Source organism: Spermophilus citellus (genome assembly GCF_964194105.1).
Source record: "Spermophilus citellus genome assembly, chromosome: 6".
NCBI classification, from domain to species: domain Eukaryota; kingdom Metazoa; phylum Chordata; class Mammalia; order Rodentia; family Sciuridae; genus Spermophilus; species Spermophilus citellus.
Genome location: NC_138187.1, coordinates 98,281,844 through 98,295,037, shown reverse-complemented (window position 1 = coordinate 98,295,037; position 13,194 = coordinate 98,281,844). Strand labels below are relative to the sequence as shown.

General features: G+C 45.6%; 1 pseudogene across 1 annotated transcript; it reads right to left on the bottom strand.

Annotated features, from left to right (window-relative positions):
- Window positions 1-10,809: 10,809 nt before the first annotated feature.
- Window positions 10,810-12,029, bottom strand: LOC308651273 (serine--tRNA ligase, cytoplasmic-like; annotated as a pseudogene). The gene has a single exon. The product of its transcript is annotated as a serine--tRNA ligase, cytoplasmic-like (transcript).
- Between the last annotated feature and the right edge of the window lie 1,165 nt (window positions 12,030-13,194).

Below are 13,194 nucleotides of genomic sequence, written 5' to 3'. Positions count from 1 at the left end.
AGCTGTAACCTACAAGAACTGTTCAATTTGGAAGAGCAAACAAAGTCTGTTGTACACAATAGTCAGGCTAAGAAGTAAAGGGAAATGAAGAAACACTGCCATGAGAAAAGCAAGTTTCCTCTCTAGTCCTGTTTATAAAGCCAACGCCCAGATGATCAGAGCAGATCACACATCATCAGGATTCTCTAAAAATCATGTAGCTCATGCAGAAGGAAACCAGGAAAACACAGTCCAAGTGTTCACAGATTTATACAACAGCATATCTCCTGACTAGAATCAGGAAAGAATCAGGCAGGGCTAAGAGGTTCAGGGTAAGAAACAGGTGATATATGTGTTCCACTGCCTACTCAAAAACTGTTACACAAAAGATTCTCACTATGGCCCAGCATGGTGGCACATGCCTATAATCCCAGCTTCTTGGGAGGCTGAGGCAGGAGGATCACCAAAGCCAGCCTCAGCAAAAGTGAGGTGCTAAGCAATGCAGTGAGACCCTGACTCGAAATAAAATACAAAATAGGGCTGGGGATGTGTGGCTCAGTGGTTGAGTGCCCCTGAGTTCAATCCCTGGTACCAAACACAGCAACAACAACAAAGATGCTCAATTACATTTTCTCTATCAGTTTATGTATGACACACTTTGGGACCATTTTAAAAATGTCTCTAACTCTTCCAGAATCCACCAGTAAGTTTGCAAGATCAATCCATTATTTAAACCTTCTTTTAATTATTTGAATATCTCCTGTGTACTTGCAACATTCAAGGCATTGGGATCCAAAGGTAGTTGCAAGATATTCCAGGTCTGCTAGGACTCCACACAGGCTTACTTGCTTAAGCAATCACCATGGGAGAGAGGAGGATGGCAGTGACATGCTTAGGATTCTCTGGAGTGACATGGATGGACATCTAAGCTCATCCCAGGTCAGAAAAGTCTTCTTTGGAGTGCTGACTCTAGACTTGACACCAAAGACTCAGAAGGCTTTGGGCAGGTCAACGTCTCCTAAGGTTTGTTGCTTGATTGGTGTTGTTGATATGGTTGCTATATTGCTCTGTGTGTGTCTGTGCATTGCCTAGACATATAAAGTCCATGTGTCGGGCTGGGGATGTGGCTCAAGCGGTAGCGCTCTCGCCTCGCATGCGTGCGGCCCGGGTTCGATCCTCAGCACCACATACCAACAAAGATGCTGTGTCCGCCGAGAACTAAAAAATAAATATTAAAAATTCTCTCTCTCTCTCTCTCTCTCTCTCTCTCTCTCTCTCTCTCTCTCTCTCTCTTTAAAATAAATAAATAAATAAATAAAGTCCATGTGTCAAGAATGAATTGGATATTATTACCCTATGTGCATACGTGACTACACAACCAGTGTCATCATGTACAACCAGAAGAATGAGAAGTTATATTTCATTTATGTAGGATGTGTCAAAATGCATTCTACTGTCATGTATAACTACTTAGAACAACAACAGCAACAAAAGAATCCACTAATCACCGGCAGTTTGGCCAGGACATGCAGGAAGGGTGTTCAGGCCCAGCTGTTCCTTGGCCAGCAGCAGCTTCATTACCTGGGAGTTTGTGAGAAACAGTGTCAGGCCATGCCCCAGACTCACTGAGTTAGACTGAGCATTTTAACAAGATCCCTGTGTTATTTGTGTTGTTTATGTTATTCAAGTTTAAGAAGCACTATTCTAGGAGAGGGAACAGCATGTAAAGACTGGCAAGAAGCACCCTTTGTGGTGGAGAAAGGGTCAAGACCAGGTTCCAGGCAGGGTGAGAATGCTGAAAGGCTGGCAGGAGGGTAGTGAAGATGACCCCTGTCTGTCCTTGCCCCAGGTGTCATCCTGGTCATTTTTAACCAAGTTATGTTCCATCTTGCTTAAAATGTCAATTGCTTATTGAAAAACCTCAAAGCATAGGTCAAACTGATAAGGAACAGAGATCTCGGACCTATTGTGGGGAACTAGTAGGATGCTGATTAGACATTTCATAACTATAACCAGTTACTCACTCTCCAGAAGGGCTGGTGGAGAGTCTACTTTAATTTTCAAGAATGAAAGGGTACCCTAAGTCAGGGTGTGCTGTCACTGCCAGGAGTCCTGTTCCACACAACTGCTTTCATATCTTAACCCATACCTACATGAGACTTGCACTGAAGGTTCAAAAGGCACCGTCTTTCCCTTTCAGTGTTATAAGTTAGTATTTAAATTAAAATGTGCTTTTTTCTCTTTTATCAATTAAAAGGGAAAGAACATCTCACGTAACTGTGGCAGACAACCTCATGGTGTCCTCCCCATCTCTCCAGCTTCCCACAACATTACTATTGTGTGTTTTTAAAATTTGTTTCTCTTCTCAAATACACTTTGAGTTTATTAAGTTGTAGGTGCCATGTTTTGACTTTTTGTGCTCCCAAATGCCCCAGACAGTAACTGCTCAATAAATTTTTTTAAAATAAATGAGGAATATAGGAATACAGATGTATACAAATAGCCGAAGTAATCTCTCTGACCTATAGTCATGTGGCCAACCAAGGTTATGTGTCCTCTCATGCTTTGGCAGATTTTATTTAAATTCCAATTTTGTATCATTAGATATGTCGTCTTATTGAAAACAAACTGCATAATCCTTCTGGAAGTGCAATGATCCTACCCACAAAGGAGGTTTTAAACACACAGTGATACTGAAACCAATGCAGACATTAGGTTGGAAAACCAATCACGAGAAGACAAGGGAACAGAGCGTCACTAGATCCTAGCAATCTAACTGAGGGAAACGGTTGATTCTGTTTAGATATATTAAATCATCCTTGCAGATTGCAAAGGGCCTTAAATAAGCAAGGCACTCCAAAATTTGTAGGCCTATTTAACAACATAAGCTTCTGGATTTTTATCCATATTTAAAAACAATCACATGTCATTTCCCACGTGTTAGTGAGGTAGGGTGCTTCAAGCAGCAAGCTCCGAGAATGATTCCCAGAGGCAGGTGCAGGAGCAGGTGGACTCAGCCTCCACCTGAATGCAGACTCCACTCCCTCTCCAGACAGGGAGGGAGGGGCTTGTGGCAGAGCAGCTCTGGCCCTGGAGGTGGATTTTGTGGCCCATGTGCAAGCTGCTATTTGATCTGGCTTTTCCTGGATTCTACATGATTTCTGCTCTCCCAACACTCCCTGGCCATTGACTCAGTAGACCTGCTCTCCCTGGTAAAAACATGCTCAAAACTGGAATGAAAACCATGGTAATTTTCATTCTGCTGCTCAGACTGCATGAGTTCCTTCTCCAGTCATTCAAAGCATCAACCAGGAATCTGAGGCCACCAAATCAAAGCAATAGATGATCAGGAAGTGCACTGTAAGGCTCCATCCCAGGACCTCATACCCTGCAATATAACCTCCCCTGGCTTGTTTCTGGCAGAACCTATAGCTCCATTTCTGCAATTCCGCTGTGACTGGTCATTAGTTCTAATAGGAGAGCAATTGTTTCCTGATGGGATACAGAGCTGCATTTGTTGGCAGCAGTGCTCTGCTAATTGTTGGAAACCTGGCTTTTAACCCTGGGCTTGCCATCTACCACCCCAGACTCAGGCTGTCCAGAGGACTGAGGTCCTCATGAATTGCAGGCAGTCACCTAGGTGAGTGTCCTATTCACCTGTGACAGCATTTTAATACTGAGAGTGGTCTGGGAACAGTCAGCACATGGAAGGTTGTCTTTCAGGTCTGAGGAGTTTTCCTGAAATCGGAACACATCAAGGCCGACACACACTAGCTCTCCAAAATAAGACAAATTGCTTGGACACTGGGGACTGCTTTTGCATAGAGAGGAGGATATGGTAAGAGTGGCTGAGTGCCAGACTACATTCACCTCCAGCATGGCCCAGGGGCACACAGGCACCACCTGTGTTTACTGATTCCCGGACCAGATGCCTTAGAACACCGTGTGGAAGACAGTCTGAAGGGGAACAGAAGAGGGAAAAAGCATTTCCCTCCAAGTACGTACTCAGCCCTTCCACACCATCACACTCACCATTCCCCCCTCTCATTAGAAATGCCACCATGGTTACATCCTGATTGCTTTTCTGTTTCTAATCTCTCTAGAACAGAGGAATACAGAGCCATAAACGGACAGTCCTGAAAATGGCTCTGAATTTTTCTGAAGAAACTGCAGTCTTGTTTTTCTCAACTACCACCACCCCCGGACAGCACTAAGCCTTCCCTGTCTCAGATTTCCCATCAATGGGCGATGTCTCCTGAATTCTGTAATTGTTTCCAAACATGTTTCTTTTTGCTGACCACTTTCTCAGTTCAGGGAGTAAAGACAGAGGAATGAAGGGGAGAGAATATATACCCTTTGGTATTACTTTATCAGTATGTGAAGAAAACAAATATCAGTAGGCTTGCCTGCTGCCCACTGCCTTCCCTGGTGAGCCCCAATTAGCACAGCATCTTAACACGTGGGAGACAAACTTGGAGGTTGGAAGATATAAAAATAAGTTGACTGGTCAGTTCTTTTAAGGCAAGAAAGCCAGTTTATTTATTACTCAGTAAAAGTGTCACCAACATCATATTAGTGACCATAACCACGTCTTTGCCACACCTAATTCATACACAGAGCCAGAAGCAACCATGCAAAATAGGTTAGAGTACTTATCCTAAAAGTTAACCAAGACTTCCCGCCTAGGGTGCACACACTCCATGCAGGACTTGCTATCCATTTTTACCAATAACTTTTTTCTTTTCTGTGCCTTATTTTTATAAAACTAACTCCTCAGGTGTTTTTTTCCAATTCCACCTTCCTTTATCACTTTAATGGGTCCCTGGACTTCTGCTTCCTCCTCAGGTTTTTATTTTCCCTATGGTAATGACCAACTATTGTTATTACAATTCATCCCAAGGAATTCCAAGTAGCTTCCTTTGAGAGAAGACCTTGAGTCCAGTTTGTGCCTTGCAGCTCAGCTAAAAGTGTCCCCTAGCACCTCACGGGGTGCCAGTCTTTCTGCCAGTTCAGATGATCCCCTTTCTTGAGGTTACCAGACTGCTTTCATTTGGATTCCTTCCTTACCATGAATGTAAACGGGTATTTTGTGTTTTACTGATGATGAAATCAGCCTAGAGATTTAAGTAACTTACTGTAAGTAAGGGCAGGGCTCCAAATGAGGTTTTCTGTCTCCAAATTCCCAAGCTCACAACAAAGTGGTGACTATGAAACTCACTAACTGTATTTCTCAAGATTTTCTTCTTAGAGTCTAATTTTAGATTTCGAGTGCTATTTGCACCGTCAGGTTTCAACCAGTTTGCCACTTCTGTGGAAAACCTACTTTCACTGCAGGGAAAAATCAAATATCCCCTGCTGGGCATTCTTTGTGCTTAAGTTATCCAAAATTCCTCGGAGGGAATTCATGCGAGGCTACTGAACCACAATGAGGATGTAAACGCAACATGCTTGACTTTGACTATCTTTGAGGTTGGAGAACAGGAATTAGATTTTCCACATGGCCTGGCAACTCCATGTCTGGGTGGATACCAACAGAAAAAAAAGCAGGCTCTCAAAGAGACTCCTGTTCCCCATGTTCATAACAGCACTATTCATGACAGCCGGGGATGGAAGCAACTCAGGTGTCTGCTGATGGATGAGTGGATAAGAAAGATGGGGCCCACCCATAAATGAGATATTATTCATCCTTAAGAAGGGAGGAAGTCCTGACACATGCTATTAACAGATGAACCTTGAAGACACTGTGCTGAGTGACACAAGCCAGTCACAAAGGGACAACTACTGTAAGAGTCCACGTAGATGAAATCTCATTCAGAGTAATCACAGCCTTAGAGCCGAAAATAGCAGGGTGATTCTAGTGACTGAGGGACAAGGGGAGTGAGCAGGTAGCATCTGGGGATAGTTTCAGTGAGGAAAATAAAAAAGTTCTGGAGATGAATGTTGGGGACTGCCACACAACCATGTGAAAGTAGTTAATATTGCTAGGTTGTACACTTAAAAATGGTTAAAAGAGTAACCTTTATGTTATGCGTATGTAAACACACACAAGGTTAGGAGGCAGAACAATGAACCCTGCTGTGGAGGGAACATGGGAAGGCTTCACAGAGGAGGTGGCTTTGGGAAGATGAGGAGACTGAGTATTAGGGTCTGAGGGAAGAGCATAGGCAGTAAGAAGCTTGCCACAAGGGCCTGTTAGGGAACCACCAATACTCAGCTGACTCCAGCACTGCATCCTAGCAGGCAAGTCACAGATGACCCTGTAATGGCCAAGGGGCAGATCTTGAAAGCTAGAAGTTTGGGCTTTATTCTGTAGACACTGAGAAGCCACTGGAGTCCTTGAAACTGGAGAGATGACCATGCTTACATTTTGGAAAGATCATGCTGGTGAGGAGTGAAGAGTGGGTCAGAAGGAAAGGGACTAGAGGCACAGACGGTGGCCGGGGGACTCCTGCACCAGCCCTGATGGACGTGACAAGGACCGGAGCCAAGGGAATGTGGGGATGGGAGGGGGTGTTCAGAGGACACGAGAGTCCTTGCGAGCAGGCTTATGGAGTGGCAGAGAGCCCCCAGCTGCTGGCTTGGCTTCAGAGCAAATAGAGTTGCCTTTGTATTCACTCCTGGCCCCTCTCCACCCCCAGCTAAGCTGACCCAGTCTCCAGGTGCCACACTTGCAGAATGATTGCTCAGAATCCCTGAACCTCAGCACTTCTACCATAATGGCCCACCCCCTGACTTCCAGGTTGTCTTCCACCCCTCCCAATTGGGCATGGTCCTGGCTCCCTTGGATCTCATTCATGAGCTTTGCTAGCCCTTCATAATTCTCCACTCCAATCTGTGCCAACCCAGAGGGTAGAGATGGTCTTGAGAAGTCCTCAGGTCAGGAATGCCATGGGGCCCAAAGGATTACGGGAGGGCCAGCAGTGAGGAGTTAGAAGGTGGGAAAGAAAGTACATTTGGATATGCTCAGTGTGATGTGCCTTGTGTCCTAATGTCCTAGTGAGCCCATCTGCATCCCTTTATTGAGTGAGTTCTTATATCTACATCAAGCCTCAGACAAAAAAAATAATCTCAATTTCTTTTCCCAAGAATAGGTACTGGAATCTCTCCAATGAAGGTCTCCAGCTCACCCCACTTAGACCCTTATTCTCCTTCCTCAGATACCCTCCCCTCAGATTTCTCTGCAGAGCTGCCCCCCTCTGAGCAAACAGTCTTGCAGGAGCCAGCATCCAAGGGCACCAACCTGGAATCCATCAGTAATCACCTTTCCCTGTGGTACCTAAGCTCTCAGCCAGCACCTCGTCTGCCACCTGGGCTGCCCATGCTCTCTGCTGGCACTAGGCAGTCTCAGAAATAGGCAATCCTACCTGCACAGTGATCACGTTCTTCAGGTGAGCAAAGAACCCTTGCCTTCGGTGGTCACTCCATGGACATCTCCACTGGAGGCCCATCAGCAGCCTCCCGCTCAGCCGCAGTGGAACTGGTGTCCTCTACGCTGGTAGCCAGCTGGGTCTCTTGTTTGCAGTTAAATCCTGGCCTCTGTTCAGCTGGCTTAGGGTAGCATTATTCTCCTGGCATTACAGGGGCAAGGAAAACGGAGGCAGCCTGAGCTGGCAAAATAAAATGCTGCTGTGCTTCTGATGTCACCAGAGGAAGCCACAGTGGTGAAGACAATGTCTTCATGAACCTCAAGAGCACAATGCCCACCTCAGGAGGGCCCAGCTGCCAAAGCCCAATGAACCAAACCCTCTGGCAGGACACCTGCTGTCCTCGATGCCAAGAGTCCCTGGGACCGCGTTCTCTAAACCCTTACACTGCTTTTTCACGAGGTGATGGAGCTCAGAAATCTGTTTCCAGGAAGGCAAATGGCCCTCTCTCCCTCTGGCTCATTGGCAGGTGGCCATGCTTGTATCACATGGGGAATTTGGCAAATCAAGTCCAATTCCTTTGCAGTGCGGCTGCAGCAAGGATTTCCAGTTAGTGATTTCGTGGTGGCTCCTGTGAGTCATGGCTCCTTGACTTCTGCAGAGGGGGCTGTCTTATGTCTGTCCCTGAGAGGATCATCCTTACTCTTGCTTGAGAATTCTGCAGTCCTTGGGGGAAGAACAACTGCCACCAGAATGAGGCCTGAGTCTAGTCCCGGCAGGGCCACGTGCCTCTGCTTGTAAACTCAACAAACCTGTAGTGTTGCTGTTTTTCCTTCCCTTTGTGCTGACATCTGTCCCCCCTTTCCTCACCTTTTTAAAATGTCAATTATAAATTACTGTCATCATTTTAATTCCATGCATGGTATGAATGTCTGTATTACTATTTTATTAACAAATTCTTATATACATACATGCATGTATAAGACAATATATTTCTACTTTTTATTGAGAAAGTATGCCAAATCCTGGGCTAGTACTTTATGAACATTTTCACATTTAATCCTCACAACAATTCTGCCAGGTGGATTTTTTTTCCAATTTCACAAATAAGGAATACAAGATCTTCCCCATGTTGCTCTGCTTTTGAATGGTGGCATCTGGCCTTTGATTCCTGAGTCCATCCTCTTAGCTGCTAACTCGACCATGTCTGTGGGGGTGTGTTACATGTATGCATATAAAGACCACATAATAGATGTGCAATAAATATTTGTTGAGTGACTATGATGTGTTATTTGTATTTGCTCGGAACTTCCATGGTACTACTTCACTAGAAATTGATACCAATCACTTTATTTTATGGATACAGATTATACCTTAAAAGATTCACATTATAACATCACACTGGAGTCTAGAACAAGGGCTATTAAAGTAGATGCTTATAATAGATACAACCACATTACATACAATTCTCAAATTTCACTCCTGGCTCAACCCTAAAGCACCTGGCAGAGTCTTTTGAATTAGTTCCTCAATAAATACTTATAAATGTGTTCTAGCATACTTCGTGCCATGAAGGTGTTAGGCCCTCAATAGATAATTTTCGATAAATAATTATTGCCACTCCTGTCAATCACTGTTTGAGCTGGGTCTGTGGATTCCTCCATATGCTGTTAGTGAGACTAAAGTGGGTTTGACTGTATTTATCATCCTTGCACCAGCTCCAGTTTAACTCAGGGACACATGTCCAACAGAGAGCTAGGAGTCGAAGGAACTGAAAGAGAACTGTTTGTCTTTCCAACATGAAAACTGACTGACTGTTGTGGGTAATAAAATCCTTGTCAATGTATGCCTTTAGGAGAGAGAGAGTAAAAAGAAACATTTTTACTTTGAGATGTTTGTTAGCTCTGTTTCAGGTTATAACACACACATATGTGCGCGCGTGCACACGCACACACAGACACACACCCACACAGCCCTGAAGCAGTTTAAATCCTGTGACTTCACACCTCTAAGTGTTATTTGCATCTCGGATGGTGCTTCCTGCCTCACTTAATTCCACCACTGTCAGGTCACCTGCCACAGCCTAATGGACTGAATCGATTTTTTCTTCTTGAAGGCTTTTTGGAGGAAAATATTTCTTGGCCCTATCATGAACCCAGAGGCCCTTGTTAGTAAATACCATGCAAATGATGCATGTCAAAGACGGTGCGCTTTTACAAGTTACCAGCATTTAAACATTCTTCTGATGCATAGTGTGATACAAGGTAGCCCCCAAAAGTGGATTCCAAAAATAGGGTAATTTAAGATTAAAAAAAATATAGTGAGGCCTATATAAATGGGTGACTATCACCCATTGCCTGAGATGAGCTGTTTGTTTTAGTTAGCTCTAAAAAAATCTTGGAATGATTGTAAAAGCATGACATTTAGTAGAGAAAAATGGCAGGCCTTCCAACGAGTCGAAAACATCAATAGTTGAATAAAGAATAGAGACAACACCTGTGGGAAGAAATGTCCAGGGTTTCAGTCAAAAGCAAGCTTCATAAGAAAGGATAGTTCATAGATTGAAGGCTTTCATCCATCCTTCTGCTGCCTGTCAAAAATAAAAGCCACCTGGGCTGACTGGTCTGACCTTGGGACAAACCTCGGTTTGCTTGGGGCTGTCACTGCCACTGCCAATAGTGGTTACTAAGCTGCTCACTGTCCACTTATCCAGCATTACCAAGTCCAGCTGTGTCACAGAGACTTGACTCATACCTGTCTGTCCCCTCCCTGGCCCAAATGGCTGCTAGCACTGTCTAGAATAAAGGAGGTGAAGGACTCTCTCAGCCATGTTGCTTGGACTCTGTGGGGCACTTCATGCAGCTTGGGTCCCAGTCCAAGAACTGTACTGAAATACTCTCACTTGGGGAAGGAGTGCCCAGGACAAGGAGTCTTCAAACTGCCACAAGAGGAAAGACTTTTAAAAAGCATGAAACTTTCTCCAGAAGATAAAAAGATGGCGATGATGAAGAAAGATCAGAGGGCTGCCACCTGGCAGTGGGATCTGGTTTCCGTGTGACCACAGCTATGGCACTGGCACCGGGAGACTTCCCTGTGGGGTGTTCCAGCCCTGGGAGGAAAGCCCCATGGTGCCAGCACAGACAGGGGGCTGCAGGTGTCAGAGGGAAGCCATGCAAGAATAGGTTTCCGATCTTGGCCCTGCCAACCTTGAGGTTCTAAAGAGTGTCTAAGGAATCCTTTCTTCCCCTCTGCAGCAAGTTACCAGTCATCAGTGATAGACTCTGTGCCCGGGTGAAGGGACAGGGTGACAGGGTGCCTGCACTGTACATAGCAGACAGTTTGCCGTGTAGCTGTGCAGTCAGATGGGACTGCGCCATGAGCGGATGCTTGGCCTCCCCGCTCCTGCGCAAGCTCTGAAGTCCCAGCTGACAGCAATGGAGCCCAGCAAGCTGGGAGGAAGGAGTATTCAGGCATCAGTGACTTCCGTGTTTGGCAGCAGCTTTCCAGGGTGACATCTCTTGCTGCCACTTTCTTTTTGCTGTCTTCGTGTTGCTTCTTTTGCTTCTTTGAAGGTTCCTGGTCAATGGGTGCGGGCTTCCCAAAGGGATCAGTTCTCAGGAGTCCTGGCTGCATGAACTCCTTCCATTTCTCCAGCATGACGATGCCCTGCTCTGTCTGGTGGTTTTCCAGGATGGTGCAGAGGGTATGGGTGGTAGTGCACATCACAGTGTTGAGCCTATGGACAAACTTCACCTTATCCATCATCTTCTTGGTCAACCTGTATCTGATTTGGAGCTGGTGAGCCTGATGATCTAATTAATACAAGAGACTAACCCTTAGAAGGCTCTGGAGCCTGGAAACAGGCTCCAGGTCAAGCATCTTACTGGCAGCTTGTTTCCAAGACTCTGAGACGATATTCACATAAGGGGTCCCCCAGAGACTGTAGACCTCTTCTGCCTTGGAATCATCTCTTTAAATATCTTCCATGACTTGTTATGTTGGGGTGGCAGGTACACAAACTGTCCAGTCTTCTCAAACTGATGGACTCGAAAGATCCTGTGGGTGTCACAGCCATGGGAGCCAATCTCCTGGTGAAAGCAGGTGGACAGGCCAGCATACTTGATGGGCAGATCCTCTAGCCACAGCCACTTACCCTGGTGGAGAGCACAATGGGTTTCTCTGAGGTGGCAATGAGGTATTTCTCACCATAGGGGTTGTCGTCGGGCTTCTCAGTACCTTTCCCATTGCCTTATGAAGCTCTTTATCAAATGGGCTGAGCTGTGCCACCTCCTGCATGACTTCCTCCCTCCCCAGAAAGGGGGTGTAAAAAGGAGTGTGGCCCCGACTTCCCAACATATGGGGACACACTGGATGAGTGCCTGTTCCAGGAAAACCAGGACCTTCAGGATGTAGCTAAACTCCCAGCCACCACCGCCCCCCTTTCTCCTTCAAAGCCATCTACCATCCCACCAGGTCCGCATGGGGGTATTTCTTCCTGATGGCAAAATCACCCCGACACCTCTCTACTTTGTTGTCTGTATTCTCGTCACTACTGATGGGTACAGAGGGGTGCACAAGGTTCCCATTCTCTCTGATGATTTTGTCCATGAGGAGCCGGACTTTTTTGATTTGTGAGACATTCAGGCTAGCTGAAGTGTCTTTAGAGAGTTCATGGAAATTCAACATGTTCTTTGAAACAGAGTCATCATTCTGGCGCTCTCTCTCTCTCTCTCTCTCTCTCTCTCTCTCTCTCTCTCTCTCTCTCATTGTCTTGCTACAAAAGTTCTTCAGCTTACTCATGTTGTCAGCCCCAAATCTGCATTGTCTCGGTCCACCTTCACCAGCTGGTCTACTAGTCCTGGGTCCTTGAAGTGCTTCTCCTGCTTTAAGGACCCTTGATTCTTACCATCTCTCCTCTCCACCTAGTCTCACCTCCCAGAATCCTTTTTTTGCTACAAAAGGAAGGACCCTTAAAGTGAAACAGAATTACCATATGAGCCAGTAATTACACTTCTGGGTATAGAACCCAGAGAATTGACAGCAGGGTCTCAAACAGCTCCTCGAATGCTAATGTTCCTACTAGCATTATTCACAATAGTTGAGAGGTAGAGGCATCCAAGTGTCCATTTTTTTTTTTTAAAGAGAGAGTGAGAGAGGAGAGAGAGTGAGAGAGAGAGAGAGAATTTTTAATATTTATTTTTTAGTTCTTGGCGGACACAACATCTTTGTATGTGGTGCTGAGGATCGAACCTGGGCCGCACGCATGCCAGGCGAGCGCGCTACCGCTTGAGCCACATCCCCAGCCCCCAAGTGTCCATTGATGTATGAATAGGTAAACAAAATGTGATAAACCATACGGTGGAATATTAACTTTAGTAGGAAAGAAATTCTGGCACGCACTACAAAAGGGATGCATCTTGAAGACATTTAGACCCAGTGAAGTAACACAAAGTCAGTCACAAACCAAATACTGTATGATCCCACTTACAGGAGATACCCAGGGCAGTCAAGTCACAGAGACAGAAAATAGAACAGTCACAGCCAGGGGTGGAGGATGGGGAATCGGGAGTTATAGTCTTCTGGGGGCAGAGTTTCTGCTTGGAAAGATGAAAAACTCCGGAATCAGATAGTGTTGATAGTTCCACAATAATGTAAACGCTTTTAATACCTAAGTTTTACAAAAGGAGTGTGTGCAGGGAAGGGAGTGTGACTGCTCCGTACTGAATGTCCAAGGATGAAAGCAGACTCCAGCCACTGTCCACCACTGTCCACCTCTGTCCACCACTGTCCCAGTGGTGCTCCAGACAGTAAGTGCAGTGGACTTGCAGTTGAACCCTGTAGTTTACCTGCT